General features: G+C 38.4%; 1 protein-coding gene across 1 annotated transcript in view; it reads right to left on the bottom strand.

Annotated features, from left to right (window-relative positions):
* The window catches only part of Dlg2 (discs large MAGUK scaffold protein 2), a 1,704,707-nt gene that overhangs the window by 1,159,111 nt on the left and 524,272 nt on the right, over positions 1 to 21,324 (bottom strand). The window lies entirely within an intron of this gene.

A 21,324-nucleotide genomic window follows, 5' to 3' on the forward strand; every position in this document is an offset into this window, starting at 1 on the left:
TTGAAATGTGGGTTTCTAGGGATTTTTAAGAAAAGAAGTGAAGCAAGCTGACTGAATACTAATAGAGAATTTGATCCAAGTGGGAGTTAGGTGATCTCTCTCATTTTAAGAAGTCTTAAAGAATCAGTGAGAGAACAAGAGAAATGTAGCATGTGAGCTCTGGAGATCTGTGATTGGCCCCAATAGCCTCAAGGGATGGGAAATCCCATTGGCCCAGTTTGCCACAGACTCCACTTACTGGGGATTAGTTCAGCCATTGCTTGCGTTGATGGGATGAAGGTGAATTGGGTTCCGGCCTAGTTCCCACAAAGCATTAGCTACAACCGTATTTTCAACACCACCCACAGACGACAGAATAAAATCCAAACTTCTCAGTCTAATTTGTGACATCAAATCACTGCCTCTTCCAATTTCTTGATGTTCCTTAGTTTAAATCATGGTTGTAAATAAGACCAAATCGTATCTGTGATCATAAATACATTTTTGTTTTTCCTCTTGAACCTCTCTTTGTCTCGCTCAGCCTCCCCATTTACATGATACAGATGATATTAGTATTAATTTTATAGTTCTTGAACAATTAAATAGGGCTCCACATGTAGAGCCAGGTCACCACTGCTACTGTTATGGTGGTGCTCTTGGTAGGAGCTGGACTCATTACTGAACACTTCATTTATTTTATTTTATTTTATTTTATTTTTATTTTTTGGCCAGTCCTGGGCCTTGGACTCAGGGCCTGAGCACTGTCCCTGGCTTCTTCCCGCTCAAGGCTATCACTCTGCCACTTGAGCCACAGCGCCGCTTCTGGCCGTTTTCTGTATATGTGGTGCTGGGGAATCGAACCTAGGGCCTCGTGTATCAGAGGCAGGCACTCTTGCCACTAGGCTATATCCCCAGCCCTGAACACTTCATTTATAAAAGATGAGTAAGTATAGTACTGAAAGCTCATCTCTTTTTCTTCATGAAACAAATATTTATCTAATTAACCTAATGCTTGGTTCAGAAATGGAATTATTTCATACACAAGGGAAATTCTGATATAAGCCATTTTGAAATTTGGTTACTTGTGGAGCCTCAGCTCAACTGACACACCCTTACATCCATATCTGTTTCCTGGATAAATTTCTTTCTCTATTCCTCATTGTTAGGTCCATATCACATAGTTAAGGTTCCATATGAGACCTCCCCACCCATGGCTCTGTAACCTACAGCTTTCCTTTACTGTGAAATGGCACTAAAATGCTTCTGACTACTTCTTACTGTTACAGACTTCTATCATTGAGAAGACTAAGCTTTGTGAGGTCAAGTGCTGTATTCTGCACTTTATATTTAACTCTCTGTAAGCATCTACATAGCACAATGCCTCTCTAGAAGTTGCTCAGTACGTGACAACTGATGGACTGAAATGGAGGCAGGATGCTTTGAACTTCTATAGCTTGGGTAATTGATGAGACACACCATTAAGTCTTTAAAACCACGAGAGAGGCTTATTCATGAGAGCTGGGCTTCACTCAGTCAAGCATGATCCTTCTTCATGTTAAATGCTACTGGCATAAATGGAGAATTTGGAAGAGGAATTTGAGTCTCATACTTGAATTTGACATCCAGGAGACACGATCTATGTGACACATATTTCTGCTCATAAACATGACTTCTTCTTTGCATCACAGATACAGGTTTCAGAGTGATACAACTAACAAATGTAGCCCTCACTATGTTTATTGACAGAGGTGCTATTTTGAAATATATATACATACATGTGTGTGTATATATATATATAGAGAGAGAGAGAGAGAGGCTATTTTAATGTGAATAATGGCTTAATGTGGTTTGACAAAGAGAATGCCTTATTTCTTATTTAAATAGTATAAACCTCGAGAGAATGTAGCCTAATACTTAGTAAAATATATAAGGATCTGACATCAGTTCTGCTGTTTCCCCATGCCTCCTGGCATTCAAAATCTCCACATGTCCAGAAGTAAACAATTCCTTTGTTTGGGTCATAAAACCAAGAAACATCTCTCTTAATTAAAACAGGCAGCTTTTCCAAGGTGGTCACTCTTTACTGGCTAAGAATGGCACAACCCATACGAAGGATGAATTATGCATGAGTTACTGCAGAGAGTCACACTAGGGTAAAATCCTCAATTACTGTAGCTTCATTAATGCATTCTCAGTGTCTTACTGCTGAGTGACTGTTCTGAATAAATTGTGCTTTCATACATACACTCAAAGACATGACAGTATCCTGAATGAACCAGCAGTCGGCACCTGGGAAAGATTCTTCATGCTGTAGTTATTCAGAATTTCCTATCTTTGTGGGCAAAAAGGAGTAGAGTAGGAAACATTTGAAGAGCTACAGAATCTCAAGAGTTTGATTAGAATATTCTGAGCCAGAGATAATCTGTGTGGCTCTCCACCACTTCCAGATCCTCCTCCATCGAATAGCTATTAAGCCTTTTCTACAATAATCCCCGCCAAACAGTCACAGAGGATTTTGTAAACAATTTCAGTCAGAAGGATCTTCTCACTTGACACATACTTATTTATAAAATCATTATAGAATTGCTCATTCTTACATAGCCAAAATCTGCATGCCCATAGGCCTTCATTATCATCTTCAGGGCTATACAACATTCTCATCCTTCTTCAAGTAATAGCGCTCTCAATATTTAAAGGGCTGTCTCACCCTTCATCTAGTGAAAATATCAACAATAATGTTAAGGGAAATGAAGGCACTTCTATATGGAGAAAACTAAGGAAACCAAGACAGTTAGATTCCATTAGCACAGAAGAGACAGAACTAAAAGTTGGGGTTACTTTTGAACCACTAGTTTCATTGCTTCCTTCTTCTTGAGGCATTCCAAACGTATTCCTCTCTCAGCAGATGGCTCTGGTATCCATCAACTGGATAGATGACGAAGCTATAAACTAACATTTCTGTCCTTTCACACAAATTACCTACATCCTCAGTATAGCTTGAGAGATATTTGCTTATTTTCATCTTTACTGTAATTATTCTTATCCAAACTATTATCTTCCTTTCTCAAAGCTTATCCTAATATTCTTATTATTCGTCACTGCCTCCATCTTCACCTGCCTCTATTCCAAAGCTTAAAGCAGATCATCACGCTTAGGCCTCCAGCCCTTCCAAGACTTCCTGCTGTTCTCTGCACTGAGAGCAGGCCTTCGAAGTTCTACTTCCTCCAGCACCTGGCGAACCTAGCCTCCTTCATCACTGTCTTTGCTTTTGCTTTAGTCATGTTGCAGCAGAAGAAAAGGACACATGAGAAGTTTTAGAGAACTGAGAAGGAGGAGCCTAGGGAAAATGGGTCATGCAACAATGTATATTGTCACAAGCCAAACCAAGAGTTTCTGTAGAGGAATGACAATATAAATTCAAATGTCACAAGAAAATCAAAAGTAAGATGAGGTTTTTGGATTTGTGAAGCCCCGGGTAACTTTCACAAAAACAAGTTTCAAAGCAAAAAAGAAAATGATGGAAGCTGGAAGCACAGACAGGTTTCAGCATAAACAAGAGGATAAGATATAGGGCTGAGAAGGTAGGAAACAGCTTAGGAAAAGAAGTAAATTCAAAATAGAAAAGTCTCTGTGTATGTTTAAATAAAGGAGAGATTGATGAAGCACAAACAGTCTTAACTGATCATACAAAGTTCCTGAGCAAGTAAGAAGGTAAGATTATGCAAATAACCAGCAGTGTTTGATTTTGAGCAAATTTTAGATGCATAATTAGAATGTAAGGAGTAGTACTGCCTTTTTTTTTTTTTTTTTTTTTTTTTTTTTTGGCCAGTCCTGGGCCTTGGGCTCAGGGCCTGAGCACTGTCCCTGGCTTCTTTTGCTCAAGGCTGGCACTCTGCCACTTGAGCCACAGTGCCACTTCTGGCCACTAGGCTATATTCCTAGCCCCAGTACTGCCTTTTGTTTTGAAAATATTTTTTTCTTTATTGTCAAAATGTGATACAGAGGGGTTACAGATTCATATGAAAGGCAATGAGTCATTTCTTGTTCTACTTGCTACCTCATTCCATCATTTCCTCTTTCCCCCCTCCTCTTTCTCCTCTCCCGCCAAGAGTTTGCAGTTGGTTTACACCAAATGGTTTCTAAGTGTTGCTTTTTGAATGGTTTGTCTTTTTGTTCTTTGTCTCTCAATTTTGGTATTCCCTCCCCCTTCCCCAGTTCTATTACCCATATAAACAGTTTCCAGGATGTAATACAGTGGTAGCAAGGGTACAGCCACAGGAAAAGACTACAAGAGAAACAACACTAGACAAACCACTCAGTCAAACCAACAGACAAGGAAAAAGAGAAAAAAAGTAGTACGAGTTCCCATGGCATGTTAAGAATAATTACAACAGTGGTAGAACTCTTGTTTCCATAACGTGGAGTTCACTTGGCATCTTCTTATGTGGTCATATGGGTGTAGCTACTTGGTTATTTTGGTCTTCTACCATGACTAGCCTATTCATGTACTAGTTATTCCCTATGAGGGACACCATAGGGTTTATGTTTCTTTGGGTCTGAGTCACTTCACTTAGTATGACTTTTTACGAGTGCTTCCATTTCCTTACGAATGGGGCAGTGTCATTCCTTCTGATGGAGGCATAGAATTCCATTGTGTATATGTACCATATGGAAAGTAGGGCTGGGAATTTGGCCTAGTGGTAGAGTGCTTGCCTTGTATATATAAAGCCCTGGGTTTGATTCCTCAGCAGCACATATATAGAAAAAAACAGAAGTGGTGCTGTGGCTCAAGTGATAGAGTGCTAGTCTTGAGCAAAAAGAGCCAGGGACAGTGCGGAGGCCCTGAGTTCAAGGGAAAAAGAATAACTAAGAGATGGAAAGTAGTACTTCCTAAAGCTTTATGTTAAGAAATGAAACTTTCTTAACAAAGACCCAGAAACACAACAAATCAAAGAAAGTTTAGACAAATGGGATTGCACCAAACAGCAGAGCTTCTGCATGGCAAAGGACATAGCTTGCAAGATAAATAGAAAGCCCATAGATTGGAAGAAGATCTTCACTAGCCAAACAACAGACAAGGGCCTCATATCTAAAATATACTTAGAACTCAAAAAAATTAAATTCCCCCAAAACAAATCCTCAAAGATACAATTGCCCCATTAATAAACTGGCTAAAGACTTAAGAGAGTTCTCTGAAGATGAAATGAGAATGACCAATAGACACATGAAGAAGTGCTCATCATCTCTGGGCCATAAAAAATGCAAATCAAAACAACATTGGGAGAATGGCCATTATCAAGAAAACTAGTAACAACAAATGCTGGTGGGGATGTGGCCAAAAGGGAATGAAACTACCTTGTTGGTGCGAATGTAAACTTGTTCAACCACTCTGGAAAGCAGCACAGAGGTTCCTCAAAAGGCCAAATATGGAGCTCCCCTATGACACAGCAACCCCACTTTGGGCATTTACCCAAAGGATCAAAAAACAAGGCCACGGGGCTGGGGAGATAGCCTAGTGGCAAGAGTGCCTGCCTCGGATACACGAGGCCCTAGGTTCGATTCCCCAGCACCACATATACAGAAAACGGCCAGAAGCGGCGCTGTGGCTCAAGTGGCAGAGTGCTAGCCTTGAGCGGGAAGAAGCCAGGGACAGTGCTCAGGCCCTGAGTCCAAGGCCCAGGACTGGCCAAAAAAAAAAAAAAAAAAAAAAAAAAGGCCACACTAAAGCTACCAGCACAACCATGTTCATTGCAGCATTTTAAAAAATCATAGCTAAGATAATGAACCAACCCAGATACCCCTCAAGAAAAGGTGGTATATATACAGAATGGAATTCTATGCTTCTATCAGAAAGAATGGTATTGCTCCATTTGTAAGGAATTGAAAAGACTTGGAAAAAAATCATACTAAGTGAAGTCAGCCAGACCCCACATCGACTCTATAGTTTGCCCCATTGGTAATAATTAGTATATATCTAGGATGGAACTAGAATAGTTCAATGGCTGTGAACATATGATTATATGGTGTGATGCTAAATGAAATGAACTCCAAGAAATGGAAACAAGTGGCTTTTCATTATAGTTGTTATTTTTAATGGACTGTGTGAATTATTTATTTTTTTTTCATTTTTCTTTCCTATAATTTATCCCCTGTTGTCACTGTATTTGATTTTGACACTCTGGGTATTGTGTATATGTTTATCTGAATTAGGGAGGGAAAGGGGAACAACAAAATGCTGAGACAAAGGACAAAGGGTGAACCAATGCAACAGCAATGCTTCTAAGACAATATGTTGTAAACAAACTGTACAAATTTGGAGGTGGATAGGGGAGAAAGGGAGAAGGGAAGGTGGGAGAAAAATGAGGGAGGAGATAAGTTTGATTCAACTGTACTCACTACCTGACCTGCGTAACTGTAACCCGTCTGTACATCACCTTGACAATAAAATGAAATTTAAAAAAATAAAGCTCCATGTTTTAGAAGTCCATTGAGAATGGAAGGAATTAGGAATTTTTATTTTATGTTTAAATAAATAAGATATATGGTTTGTTCCAAGGCAGTAAGCTGAAAAGTAAGCAAAAGTTTTACATACATTATTTAGTGTATTTTAATACTAACTGTCATATTTCAAAATATTCTTTACCAAGTTTCCATTACAAACTTCTGCTTTGCTGTGTTCCCCCACTCACTTGCCCAGCAATGGTATATAATAGTATCTTTATGTGAGACCATCACACTCTAGCAGGATTTAACTATTTCATATTTTGTCTTATTAAAGGAAGCATTTAGAGTCACCATTTGAATTTGGCATAATTTATAGTTTGCATCAGTAAGTCATAAGGTTATTTGCCAGTGTCTCTCTTTCTGTCTCTCTCTCTTACCTCCCAAAGGGCCAAGTAGTTTAGAAATATCAGTGGAATAATGGTTACCTTCCTCCCTCAATGCATTGCTATCATAAAACATTCAAATCTGATTTTTAAAAGCAACTTCTTTTTTTAAAATTTTTATTGTCAAACTGATGTACAGCGAGGTTACAGTTTCATACGTTACGTTAGGCATTGGATACATTTCTTGTACTGTTTGTTACCACCTCCCTCATTCCCCTCACCCCCTCCCCCTTTCCGTTTCCCCTCCATGAGTTGTTCAGTTCATTTACACCAAACAGTTTTGCAAATATTTAAAAGCAACTTCTGATAGGAGCACTTGTTGATTGAAATAGAAAAGGAATCTATAAAGATGAAGAGATAAGGTTTTCTCCTTAACAACTACTATAAATGCATTCATCAAGGATGTGCTTAAAAGAAGGCATTGTGGACCTCATTGGATCCCCTCTCTTTTTATTGAAATGAATTACAAACTAAACAGGCTCAGTGTCTTACTTTTGCAATCCTAGCTACTTGGGAGGTGAGTAATTCCAGGCCAATATAGGCAAAAAGTTTGTGAAATGCTATATCAACAGAAAAATCTGCAAGCAGTGGAGAGTGCTAGTCATCACAGTTATAGCAGTAAGGAGAAATAAGAGAAATGCTATCTATGCTCCCAGTGCAAATACCAAGACCTAAACTCAAAATATAAACAAGGTAAAAAGGGCTGGAAGCATGGATCAAGTGGTAGAGATACTTCTTAGCAAGCATGAGACCCTATCTTTACAAGCAAGCAAGGAAAGAAGCAAGCAAATAAGGAAGGGAGAAAGGTAAATCTCAATTGTCTCCAGATATATTTTATTTCATGAGAATGATGCTTATTGTTTCCTAGACTTCAAAAACCTTGAAACATGGCAGGACATGTAGTATGTTAATTAGTGAATAAGAGAGAGACTTAAATAAAGAGGTCAGTTCATTGACACTTTAATACAAATATAGTCCATATTTTATAACTAATATGGGAAAGAGAACAAAAAGGAAACAGGTATCACAAGTCTAAATTACACTATTTAGCAGTATAGACTTGTGTATCTTTTGTACCTTAAATTATACATCTGTGAAATGGATTACTATACTCCATGTAAAATGACTGAAGAGATTAAAATAGAGACTAAGGTAGGACCTGTTTCATAGCACCTTGTAACTTAGCAGATACTGAATAAAGTTTATTCCCTTCTACTTCTCCCTCTAAAAAAAAATTATGAATTGCAATTTCCTGCTGTCACAGAAAAACAATCCAATAGGAGAATATAAATATGAGGCGAGCACTTTACCACTAGGCCATATTCCCAGCCCTCTAGGAGAATATAAATATATAAAAGTTATCGCTGGTATTGAAAGGCACAAGATATACCATTAAATGCAAGAAATACTATAAGCGCTCAGATAAGAAGTCTAGATAACAATTTTGTGATAAAAAGCAGGACTTGAAAAGGTAAAACCTTTCTTCTCTTTTCTTTGTTTCTTCTCTTTTTCATTCTACAAGGTTTTTAATGAAAAATGACTCATAGCAAAATAATTCTGATATCTTCATCCTCTTCAGCACCATATAATTTGAAATCCATTGGTGAGTATAATAGTTGTGAGTCAATACAGCCAATGAAAATTTGAAGAAGAAAAAAAAACTTTTCTTGTGGGAAAGTGCAAATTGCTCTCTATAACTGAAGATTTGGGGCAGAAGTCACCTCCTCTTTGTAACCTAACCTCCCTGACTTCCCAGACAGAGTCTCTCTCTGCTCTCTCTCATCTTGGTTAAAACAACCCAGCATTGCCATCTCCACAGACTCGGAGCTGCCCAGCAGCAGCAATCTCACTGTATTTATCTTGGCATCCTCAGCACGAAGCTCTGTACACAACCAGAAATCAATAAATATTTGTTAAGTGAACATATGAAGAATTCTTCTTCTTGGAAAGCCTTCCATATTTATTATCTTGGCTCATAAACTATCACTAAATGGTAAGCCTCCTTGCTCTTAATTGTTTCACATATGTTAATCACATTCCTACAACAATATTGTAAAGTCCTGTGTGTGTGACCCACAATCTACCTTTGTTTCTGTTGCTACCTTAACTCTGCTCCTGTGGGTTTTCAGCACCAGAGCAAGAGTTCATTAAGTACTTAATAATTGACATACCCTTTGAAAGTAAATTTCTGACACTGAAGTCGACTTCATTTGTAGGCAAAATACATGTCATGTGTATGGACTGGGGTTTTCAATTGTTAAAATAAAAGGCTTTTTTAATGATACCTTCATTCACACAATTAATCACATTTCCCTCTGCCTGCTGCAGAAAACCATCTTGTGCATTTATTGCCCTTCTAGATTGGCTGCTATTAATCTGATGAACCACCTAATGTGAGTATAAGAGAATCACAAAGGGCACCTGTATTAGTAATAGCAAACAGTGCAAACAAAACTGCCTTCCTTTTTATTTACTGGTCTGCTGGCAGCCTGGTGCAGTATCTAATGCCTTTGAATATTGTGCTTTAGCATCTAATCCAAAACATATAACAAAAGATATAAAAGTCAAGTAAGAAAAATGAAAACATTGAAGCAAAGAGAATTCTCGCAAAGCCAAGAGGGAATTGGGTTAGCTATGAACGGAGTGTAAGGATCAGTTTCAGAGTGGAAAACTCATAAGTTTTCAGCCAGAAAAATGCTTGTCTATTCATGCAGTAAGTACTTACTTTACACCTACTATGTGCTATGTACTACTCAATAGTAAATAGCAAATTCTATGTCTCCTTTTCTCCATACAATGAATAAAGGGTTAAACTAGTAATCACAACATCATACGACAATACTCCTGGACATTTGATAGCAATACAGGCTGCTTTAACAAAACAAAAAAAAATGTGGGTGTACTTCTCATATTGATGGTCAGAAATAAGACCCTGTCAGGGCAATGTAAGAGAGGAGAAAGGCAGAAGTAGCTTAGTAAAAGACATGAGGAACAAGAAAAAGAAGTCGTAGGTGACTTTACATCTGCTCCTCCACTGCATACCTTCAAAGGTCACCGAGCTTTTCTAAGCTTTGGTTTCAAGTCATCAGAATCCTTCCCATTGGCACCACCAGAGCCCAGTGGGCGGTAACCAATTGTTCTGTCGTGCCTCCCTTCCTTCCATGAGAACAGTGATATACCCTTGGCTCCAACCCCGCCCTTGACCTTGCCTTCTCTAGAGTCATTCACAGTCACATGGGCTCATGATCCATCTGGCCACTGAAGTAGCTGTACTTTTTCAAGATAGATCTCTTATAACATTTTAAAGTTGACATTTAAGTTTTCAGTGCTGGCTGTTTATGCTGCTGCAAATGTTCACCATTCTATTTTGTAAAGCCAGCAGTCAAATGATTATCCAACTTCATTCTTCAATTATTTCTGATTAAGTGCAAGCTTTTGGCATTGAGAGCTTTCCTACTCCATCTGAAATTCTTATTTGAGGAGCTGGTTTTTCTCCATGAAGGTCTCTATTTTCTTCTTCTTTTTTCATTTCTTTATTGTTAAAGTGATGTATAAAGGAGTTACAGTTTCATACACAGGCAGTGAGTACATTTCTTATCCAACTTGGTACTTTCTCCCTCATTTTCCCCAGCCTCCCTCCTGCCCATTTCCCTCCCCACCCATGAGTTGTACAGTTGGTTTACACCATATAATTTTGTAAGTATTGCTGTTGCATTGGTTTGTTTTTTTTAATCCTTTGTCTCTCAATTTTGGTATTCCCTTTCCCTTCCCTAATTCCAATACACATATATACAATATCCAGGGTAATAAATCAGTTACAGTGATATCAGTGGTAAAACCATGAGAAAGAAAGACAAAAGAAAAAGGGCATAATTTTACATGGTATGTTGAAAATAATGATATAGCACCTGTTTCCATAACTTGGAGTTCATTTCATTTAGCATCATCTTATGTGTTCATATGAATATAGCTGTTGAGCTATTGTAATCTGCTAGGACTATTCTAGACATATACTAATTATTCCCAATGAGGAAAACCATAGAGTCTATGTTTCTTTGGGTCTGGCTGCCTTCACAGAGTATGTTTTTATACTATAGTATGGTTTTATTCCAAATCCTTCCATTTCCTTACAAATGGGGCAATGTCATTCTTTCTGATAGAGCCATAGAATTCCATTATGTTATATGTACCACATTTTCTTGATCCACTCATCTACTGAGGAGCATCTAGGTTGGTTCCATATTTTGGCAATGACAGATTGTGCTGCAGTGAACATAGTTGTGCTGGTGGCTTCGTCTTTCATAACATTTCTTTGTTTAGGCGAGTACCTTAGGTAGGCTTTGTGCTACTTTCTAACACACAGTAGGCTGTCCTCGAACATGGAAATCATCGAAATGGGCATCTTTATATGATTATTAATTTTTTTATTTGTGTCATTTTTAGTTCTTGTCCTATTTTATTTCCTTATTCACACATTGAACTATATGCTCATGCCTATTGAACATACAACATGCTTGTTCCTGTACACTTGGTAAACAAACATGGTATTATTTCTTGATAAAGAACAAGGCATCAAGTTGGCACCAAAAGGGTTTCATCACCAGAGAAATAAACATGAGGTAAACTTCAAGGAGTTTAGTCTAATAGAAGCAATAATATAAGAGGGACATAGAGTTAAATGTGATAAAAGATACACAACAGAATTATGAAAGTTCTAGTGTTCAAGCCTAGCTACACTATTTTCTGTGGCCTTGAAACAGTTGCTTAGTCTGAGTGATCCTACATTTACTATGAATGGAGGCTAGAGGCATGGCTAAATGGACACTAATAAGGAGAAACAAGAGAGACAATTCTGTATATACCTGGGATCTTTTAAAAAGATTTTTGTAAGAGTTATATGAAATAAGCTGTGAAGTTTCACTTGGACCACTATTAAGACCAGGAATAGACTCCTAACTGGAAAAGGGCTACTTTCATGACTGTGGAGAGAAAATATTGGCCAAATACACAGCCCTGTGTTAAAGGCTCCTAACCACTGTGGAAAGATTCCAACGTATGCAGTTCAATGCTCCAACAACATGTGTTAAGTTTACTGGGATCAGTGTTTCCAAAAGAGAACAAGAAGCTTTTAGAATGGCTGTGGACTCTTTATCTGTCCTCATCTATTTTTCTTCTGTGTAAACAACAACCTAGGAATGCTCTCAAACCCTTAAAAAGAAGTCTTGATATACCACTTATTTCCATAGGTTGGAGTTCATTTGGTTAGCATCATCTTATGTGTTCATATGTACATAGTTATTGAGCTATTGTGACCTTCTGCTAGGACTATCCTAGATATGTACCATGTGAAATAATGCCATTTTCTTTTGTCTTTCTTCCCCATAGTTTTACCCATGATGTCGCTGGAACTGATTTTGGTACACTGGGTATTGTATGTATGTTTAATTGGAACTAGGAAAGGGGAACCACAAAATGGAGAGACAAAGGGTAAAAGGCAAACCAGTGCAACAGCAATACTTACAAGACAATATGCTGTAAACCAACTGTTCAACTTGGAGTGGGGGAAGGAATTGGGGAGGGGGAAAGGTGGGAAATAAATGAAGGCAGAAGTAACAAGTTTGATGAGAAATGTACACACTGACTTACATATGAAACTATAAACCCTCTGTACATCACTTTGACAATAAATTAATTAATTAAGAAAGAAGCCTTGAGTCTGGTGCATATAACCATTGAGGGTTAAGCATCTCTGTGCTCATTTGAAGTCATGTAGAACTGAAATGGAGCCCTGATCATCAGGCATAATAATGTCTTTTTTAGTTTCAATTCCCTACAGGAAATATTATTCTGGGACTAAAAATTGGACATTACTAAAAGCCCTAGGCCGTGGCACAGGGAGAAACACTTCAGTGCCAGTTCAAGTAACTGGGACTCAAAGCTAAACTACATATGCATATTTACTGACTTTGCCCCATCTTCACATTGTAATACTGCTACAGGCAAGGCTGACACAGACTGAAAATTTATCTCACTTTGGTTTGGGCTTAATTGGTAAATAAATTCACTTTTCAGTTTTAAATATAGTGTTATTTTCTCTTAATTCAGGCAAACATTTGGACTCCGAATAAGGGAGTGTTTAGCATTTCCCCTGCCTCAGGTCCTCAGCTCCTCACACTAGCCCCCAGATCCACCCATACCCAATGAGCCACTCCTACTCACTGTCTACCTACTTCCCCTTGACCCCAGAGAGAGAAGCTGCCACCTGGATAAGGTGCAGACGCCATGTAGCTCCCTCTCCCGTGGGAACTATGGCCCCACTAATAAACCTCCTTATGAACCTTCTTCTCCTGCCTGTGATTATCTCCGCATGGTCCTCTGGGATGGCCGGGACCTATGCTTTCAGGGAGGCCTTATGACAGGGGCAAGAGTGGGAGACCAACTCCATCAATAAAATCTGCATAGATGCACTCTTCTGCATGTTAACCCAGACTGAATTCCTTGTCCCTCTGTAAATGTTCTATTTTTCTGTTGGACTCTGTATCAATTATATCTTTTACTTTGCTTTACTCACACCCTCCACGCCTCCTCCTTCCTTTCCTGCCATCTTTACCACCATATTTGCATGTACTATATTTTCTATAAGTATATAGTTTTTAAATTTCAGCAATGTTAAATAAGGAACTGTAGCACTGTGGATTTTTCTGAACAATGTCTGATCTATTTCTTGTCTATAAACATATGCCAACATTCTGGACTACACTCTGGCATGTGGACAAGTAATTACAGAGAAATGTGGCAGGTGTGGCAATAGTCAACTAATTGCTTTGGAGAGTTGAAAAGGGAGCCATTTATCCTGCCTGCAATGATTGGAAAAGCTTTAGAGAAAGAGAGGATATTTGAGGCAGCTCAGGAATGGTGAGAAATACATTCACCAATAAAGAAAGTGACAATGACTGTAGGTAGAGGAACAGCCATGGATACTGGAAAATACGTAAACATTGAGGCAATAAATTATACACAGAAATAATATTCTACCCCAGACTTATAATATACCACATTAGGACTACACTAGGGAAAAGCTGCTTAAGATCTTTAAAAAGACTAGAAGGACCCTGCTTAGGTTTCTATTCACAAAATACTGCACAACAGGCTCCCTCCTTCTCGTGAAGCAGCTATTTCTGGGGGACAGGCCGGGTGCAGCCACTTCTGATTCTGTGGCGCAGTGGCCTACACTAGTGATCAATGAGCGCCCTCCTGGTTGTTTACGAAGCCTAGGAAGCCTCGCCATCCTACCTAATAAAGATTTCTTCTCTTTGATTTCATTACAAATTTCTGTGAGACCTAGGCAACTGCCAGGAAACCTGTTTGCAACACTGCTCTAGGTAGCGAGAGGGAGGAGTGATCCTAGACGTTATTCACATAACTAAAAAGAAATCTTTTTTTATCATCTCCCCATAATGAATATGCAGAACTCGTTCATGCATTTTCTGCTGACTTGGGGTGGACCTATAGCTTGAACCAGGGACTACGGACAGTAAAGATCTGGAAGAAAATGAAGACATTCAATCATCCCAAATTCTAAACCTAGCTAAAAACCATATAGTTGACTATAAGCTTTAGTAATTGATAGGCAGTGATTGATTTAAAATTAATTTTTAAAAGTTAGCCCGTATTACCTAACAAAAGCACCCTAAGGACACAATGAGCGTGGACAGACGGCACAGAACAAAGCTTCTGAATCAATTTGCAAACTCCCATAGCATATATGTAAATTAGCCATCAAAGCTAAAAATGTTCAGCGAAGAAGAATCCATTTTCACACATTGATTAAATTATTTCCTTCCTAAGCATAAACAGTTTAGAGAAGAAAAGCCCAAGACTGATTGCTCAGACTCTCCGGGGTGAAGAAAACAAACACTTTTTTTTTTTTAATCCTCAATTTCACAAGGTAGCTTTTGCCAACCCCCTAAGGAGCCACCTTACAATCTGCTACTGGCTCCAGCAGCTTCATGCCCACTTTCTCAGCAAGCAAGAAATATGCTAAGCAGTGATTATCTACAGGGAAGAGGATCAAAAGGTGGAGGGAATGATTAAGCAAGATAGGCTTCCTGTTCCTTCACACATATTTTTCTGCAGAGGTCCTGAATGATGGACGCCACAGTATTTGACATTCAGTGAGTCACGCGCAAAAGGCATCTGTCCCATGCTCGCTCTTGTCTTCTAGACACACAAACAGGATTGCCATCAAAGCCAGGTCCTGCAACCAGGACCTGGGCCCAATCAGTGTTTGACCCTTCAACATCATTTTTTAAAAAAATCTTTAAAACTCCAAACTCTAAGGGGAAAGATGACTGAGGACAATGTCACAGAGAGATTCTGTTGCGTTTTCTTCCAAAAAGAAAATAGACCAAAAAAAGACTCCACTTGGAAGTTACCACTACAATGGACAATGTTACATTGAGGGCCATGGCTGGAAACTGACTTTCATGGCAGAATCAGAGTTCCAGGCAGGGTGGAGAAGAATGGCCGGCTCTCCGACGCTGCATCCGCTGGCTGGAGTGCTCCTTTGCCACTTTCCAGGCTCTTTGAGTCTGGGAATGCCACTCCTGGTCCACACTGTTCTCAACTCAGTGAGTGAATTCCATTTCTTGTTCTGTTTACAGGGTAGTAAGGAAGGACTAGAAAGGAGGGAAGAGCATCGTAATGGAAGACAAAAGTTATCTCCTATGGTCTTCTTTAGTCTTTACTATAATCCTGTGAAGTAGTTTATTATGATGTTTAGTTTGGGTGTGCATATGTGTACATATACGCATGTGGGGGGTGTATGTTGGCTTGAATTTAAGGCTGACGAGCTGTCCCTTAGCTTTTTTTTTGCTCAAGCATAGCCCTCTACCCTTTAAGTCCTAGCTCTACTTCCAACCTTTTGGTCATTAATTGGAGACAAGAATCTCATGGACTTTCTTGTCCCAGCTGGTTTTGAACTAGCTTCCTGGGGGGCTTAGATAGCAGGTGTGAAGCACTAGTGCCCAACTTTATGTCCGTTTTTGAAAGTAAGGATCTTGGACCCAGAGAAGAGACATACTGACTGTGACCCTGCAGGTAAGTGGCAGAAGCGGACTTCATTCTTCACTCACTCTTCGTTTTTGCACTCTCATTTTAAAGATTATCAGGTTCTTAAGAGCAGGACTGTAATGTGTTTGATCCTTAGTACAGCACACAGTCATTGCAAACTCAGTCAAGACTGGATGGATAAACGAATCTTGTTTCTAGGTCTATAAACTGGTTCAGCTCTATCATGTTAAGTAAATGTTAACTGAACACACTCTTATTATCAGATGTCTTATTTCTAGTTAGGAGCTAGGAGTTCAAAGATGAATGTTAATGGTGGCCTCTCCTCAAAGGAGTCACAGTGTAGTGACAGACAAAGCTTCACCTCCCACTGATTTGAGTTTCATCTTTTGCAATTTCGAGGGACTTACATATTCTGAACATGTGGTAGAAATATCTGAAGTTCCTTTTCTGTTGGTTTTGGGGCTTAACGAGATAAGATGTATGGACTCACCCGATAGCAAAGATGAGCCAACGTGAGCTGTGAGAGCAATTTTCACTTCACCATACCGTATTGCCAGTGGGTAAATAACCTTTGAGATCCAAGGTTTGAGCGTGGAAACTAGGAAGAACCCAATATTTACTATTCCATCTTCAGTAGGTACACAAAGAAGTTACAATTCTATGTCAGATTATGAGTATAATGCATCTTGACCAACGTTACCCCTTCCTTTCTTCTCCCCCATTTCCTGTCTCCCATCCTCAAGTTATATAGTTGCTTTGCTTTCAAAGCCAAATGTTCAGTCTTTGGACTGTCTATGTCCTTAAGTTTAACAACAATATTATTAGAATAAAGATTTGAGCAAAATCAAAATTTAGAGAGAACCCCACATTCATGGAATTAGAGAAAACTGCCAAGCATCACTGTTTTACAGGAAGAGAGGGCGATGCCTTTGGGACTTCAAGACCATCAAGGAAACTTCGACATTGCAGCAGGAGTAAGAAAATTAGCAGAAAAAAATGTCAGGACCAGGTGTAACAACCGTGGAAGACAGACAAGGGGGTTAGGATCACTGAAGAGTTTCATGGCTTACAGGACCTTAGATTGTTTCCTTTTTTTTAATTTAATTTTTATTGTCAAGGTGATGGACAGAGGGGTTACAGTTTGATACCTAAGGCAATGAGTACATTTCTTGTCAAACTTAACTTGCTACCTCCTCCCTCATTTCTCCCCCCTCTCCCCTCCCTGGTTTCCTCCCCACCCTCCCCCGAGTTGTAGAGTTACTTTTTTTTTTTTTTTATTACATTCTTACTGACCTGGAGTGAATATAAAGTAACTCCATTGCATCTCTTCTTATTCAAATTCCAGATCCATCAGGCAATTTGCAATGGGAAATTTAAATAAGTAAATGAGCCTTTTTAGGTATTTTTATTTTCTTTGGCTCTTAAGCCTTTGCTCTATTATGTCATCAAGGGGTCATTCTGCATTCACTGCCTAAAGTAAGGGCTAATCCCCAAACTAAGTTTATGTTTTTATTTGAGTTTAAAAAAATCTATGTTATAGTCAGAAATACAAGAAGAACTTCCGGTACATTTGAGAATACAGGATGAAAGGCTTCCTATCTCTATGACTAATGTTCCCTTGGTGAGTAGGAAGACAACTCTGGACGAGAACCAAGGAGAGTGTAGAAAAAAGCAGGGACTTCTCTGATATGCATAAAGATTAGTTGAAGAGCTAGAGGCCTCCCCCATGATGTGTGTGATTCATTCATAGAAGAGATTGTTAGCTCAAGGAGGTGACCAATACCTCAGAGAAGAAGTAAATACAAAGGTCATTTCCTAGTACTATAACATTGTGTGCATGATTCATTTCAAGAGGAGAGCTATAGCTCAGGAAGATGATCAGTATCTCAAGAGAAAAATGACTACAAAGGTCATTTACAAAGAAAACCTTACTAGTGAAGTTTCTATTATATAGAAAAAAATGATAGTTGAGTAAGAGAAAAGAGTCATATCTATCTAAACCATGAATTTCTAGACCTTAGTCTTCAAAGCAGGCTTTCACAACAGTGACTGGGCTATGATGTCCATCTAACTCTTGGTTAATATCCAGTAAGTGATAAGTAATACAACTTCACAAATCTATGAGAAATGTTACCTGTTAAAACCTGAATCGAACAAAATATACATTAAGGTTTCCTGTTCCTATTTGTAGCAGTTGTTGGAAGATTACTCTCTCTCTCTCTCTTCATTTGGCTTCTCTCTAACCTGTCCACAGTACTATTGTACAGAACTGAACTTACTAGTCACTGATACAGTTCTTATTTCTCTTCTGGGCTTAGGGGGCTTGAAATAGCCATTAGGCATGGAGTACTGAGTGTTGTATGGTGCCTATCGTACTGCCTGAGGCTCAGTAAGAGGCTGTCTGAATATGAGCAGGCAGTTAGCACCTACCGCACAACTGGGTGTGAGGGCTGAGCCTTTTAGTGACTTCAGGTGTCATTGGCAAGTAGACATGGGAGAGTTTAGATAGTTCTCTTTAATGCCATTTTTTTTTTTAAATATCAGGGTGGCTCCAGAAAACTCTGAGAAGTTCAAGTTTGTCAAATCAAATGGGAATGGGTGTTGCTCCCCATGCAATTCAGAAGAGTCCAATGGAACCCCAAACTGCAATATATTTTTTATACATCTGAAAGCCAAAGGAATGGAGAAAAGATACTATCTAAATAAAATTCCTGAAAAATTCATCTAATAGAAAGGCCGCAGCAAATCATTTTGTATAGCAATTTCCCCCATTTCGTCTATGTTCTCTGAAGGGGAAAGGCTACATCACCCCAGATCCAGAGACTGGCACCACTCTTGGGTTGGTAAGTGGAAAGTAACCACTCAATCGGTGTGGTAATAAGGTTCAATAACCAGCCATTACCTATTACACTAGTTTGAACTTCATATTTCAGAGTTTTTCTGAAAAGAGTGCTCAAAATATTTTGTGATATTTCTAAATATATGTTTAGAAAAATGCCAGTGAAAATATATAATTCTAAACTGAAAGAGTAAAGAAGAAAGACTCCTACATCTAGCCAGGGAGTCAAGTCCTGATTATATACTGCCTTTCTAGTATGCTCTAGTGCTCTCTTACTTGGGGAACAAAACACGGTACAAGTATCAGTCCCAAGATTGAATCCATCATTTTCTCTGCCATCTTGGCATGAGAGATTGAAAATAGAAAAATATAACTCATGGGTCTAGGAAACAGGAATTATGCAAGTTTTGGTGGCAACATATTAAGCTCAACAATTATACATGCAAAAAAAAGAACATCTGTGCCACCAAGATGAACATATAGGTTTGTGAGTTTTTATAACTTTAAGCAGAACATAAGTAAATTACATTACCCAAGGAGAATGAGTAGGGTATATGAAGCCCTGAGAAAAGTTGCATTTCCAGTGTCAGTGGAAAAAGAGAAATCCATGAAAGAGAATGAGAACTCTTGGAGAAGTCAGAGGTCACATTGGAAAGTCTCCTGTCTTTTTCTTGCCAACAAGGTCCTCTCTTCCAGACAAAAAATGTGACCCAAAGAAAAGCCAAAGATAAGTTAGCTAGATTTACTGAATGTTATGGTTCCTTTCCCTTCAAGCAAATAGGTTAAAGGGAGAATGATAGAATGACTTTTTTCTCCTTTAGAGAAAACTGTCTATTTGAATATCTTTCCTTTTGACCATGTCTGAATCATTTCCAAAGTAAATCACAATAGCTGTTGACAAGGAAGGACACTGACAAGTAAAACAACCATAGACAAATGAATGGGGTATAGGAGTTGGTCAAATATATATATATATATATATATATATATATATTCATTGTCATGTGTACATAATAAATGTATTTATATGTTAATGTATGCATATACATCCCTACCTCACAGTAGTAACTCCTTTGTCCCCTTCCAATTTGGCATTTGATAAAATACAAAGGTAATAAAAATAAACTGTTAATATCACCCTCTTCCTTCAAGAAAACAAACAAACAAACAAACAAAAACATGTTCCTGACAGAAGAGTCTACCACACTTTCAAGAACTGGAACTGACAACCAAAAGCAAAGAAACAAAACAAAACAGCTTGTTTTACCTCCTTTATTAGAAATACTAGTTTATATCTCTTCAGAATCTATCATGTAGAAGAACCATTTGAGGTCCATTATATGCATTACTTCATTCTGACAAATGCACTGGCATTGAAGCTCTATGGATTTAGCTGAAAAATACAAACCAGATTTTCTGTGAGAATAACAGACAGGGCATTCTACTTCAGACCTACTCTCCAAAATGCTCTATTTCTCAATTTATGATCATAATCAACTATGCTTACATTTTGGCTGTCTCGAATATCAGCTTCATATCAGAATTTCTGATGGCATTATTCAAATGTCCTCAAAATTAAGATCTTCAAAATTCTTGTTATGACCTCATGGATTACTAGACACATTTTATAAAAGATTGTGAAAATGATTGTGATGCTGTTAATATAGGGTATCGGTAACTGGTATTCTCAGACCTTTCAGAAATTGTCTTCCAGGATGGTTTGCAGAACCACGAAAGTACTATTAACTGAAAGACCTTCACATACTGTTATGTTCTGGATGTCTAAGGACCACTATCTGTAACATGAGGGCTACCCTTTTTATCTTTCTTTCTGTGTTTGTATGTATGTGTTCAAACCTCTAGAAAGCTGTAGTGATGCGTAAGGAAACCATAAGATCATTACTAACTAACCAAAAACTTGAAGGCAGCTAAGACTAGAAATTAAGAGCACGCAAATTTTTAATGTGCAAAAAGTAAGCTGAAAGGGAATATGATTGAGAATACATTGATGATGGAATAGAGAAGTTTAGATTCATACATCCTTATCCTAGCTGTACAACCACAAAATTTAAATTTCTATTTAGCTAATGCAGTATTTTCTTTTGTCTAAAGTATCTATGCCCTATGTAATTCCTATGCTTACTTTTCGTAAGCAGTATTTTTGAATGTGTAACTGTCTATCTGTGGTAGGCAGGCCGAGTAGGCCTTGTGCCTGGAAATCATCTATTGACCCAGCATTAGTAAGAGCAGTAGTGCTTAAATTTGCTTTCCAAGGATGATAGTTGATTTCTGTTCATTTACTATAGTATTCTTTTCTAGCGTTTAATCTTTTAACACTTATTTATTGTTGTTATGTTATTGTTGTTTTGAGACAAGATCTCTGTAGTCGCTGGGGATGGTCTTGAATTACCTTTCTAGCTCATGTTGGCCTTGCACTTGCTATTCTTCAGCTTCAACATCCCAAATGACAGGACTATGGGTGTGCACCACTGCACACAGGTACCTGTTTATGTCCAATTAATCCCACTATTGGGCCCCATAGTCAAT

This window comes from Perognathus longimembris, chromosome 13, assembly GCF_023159225.1.
Source record: "Perognathus longimembris pacificus isolate PPM17 chromosome 13, ASM2315922v1, whole genome shotgun sequence".
Classification (NCBI taxonomy): domain Eukaryota; kingdom Metazoa; phylum Chordata; class Mammalia; order Rodentia; family Heteromyidae; genus Perognathus; species Perognathus longimembris.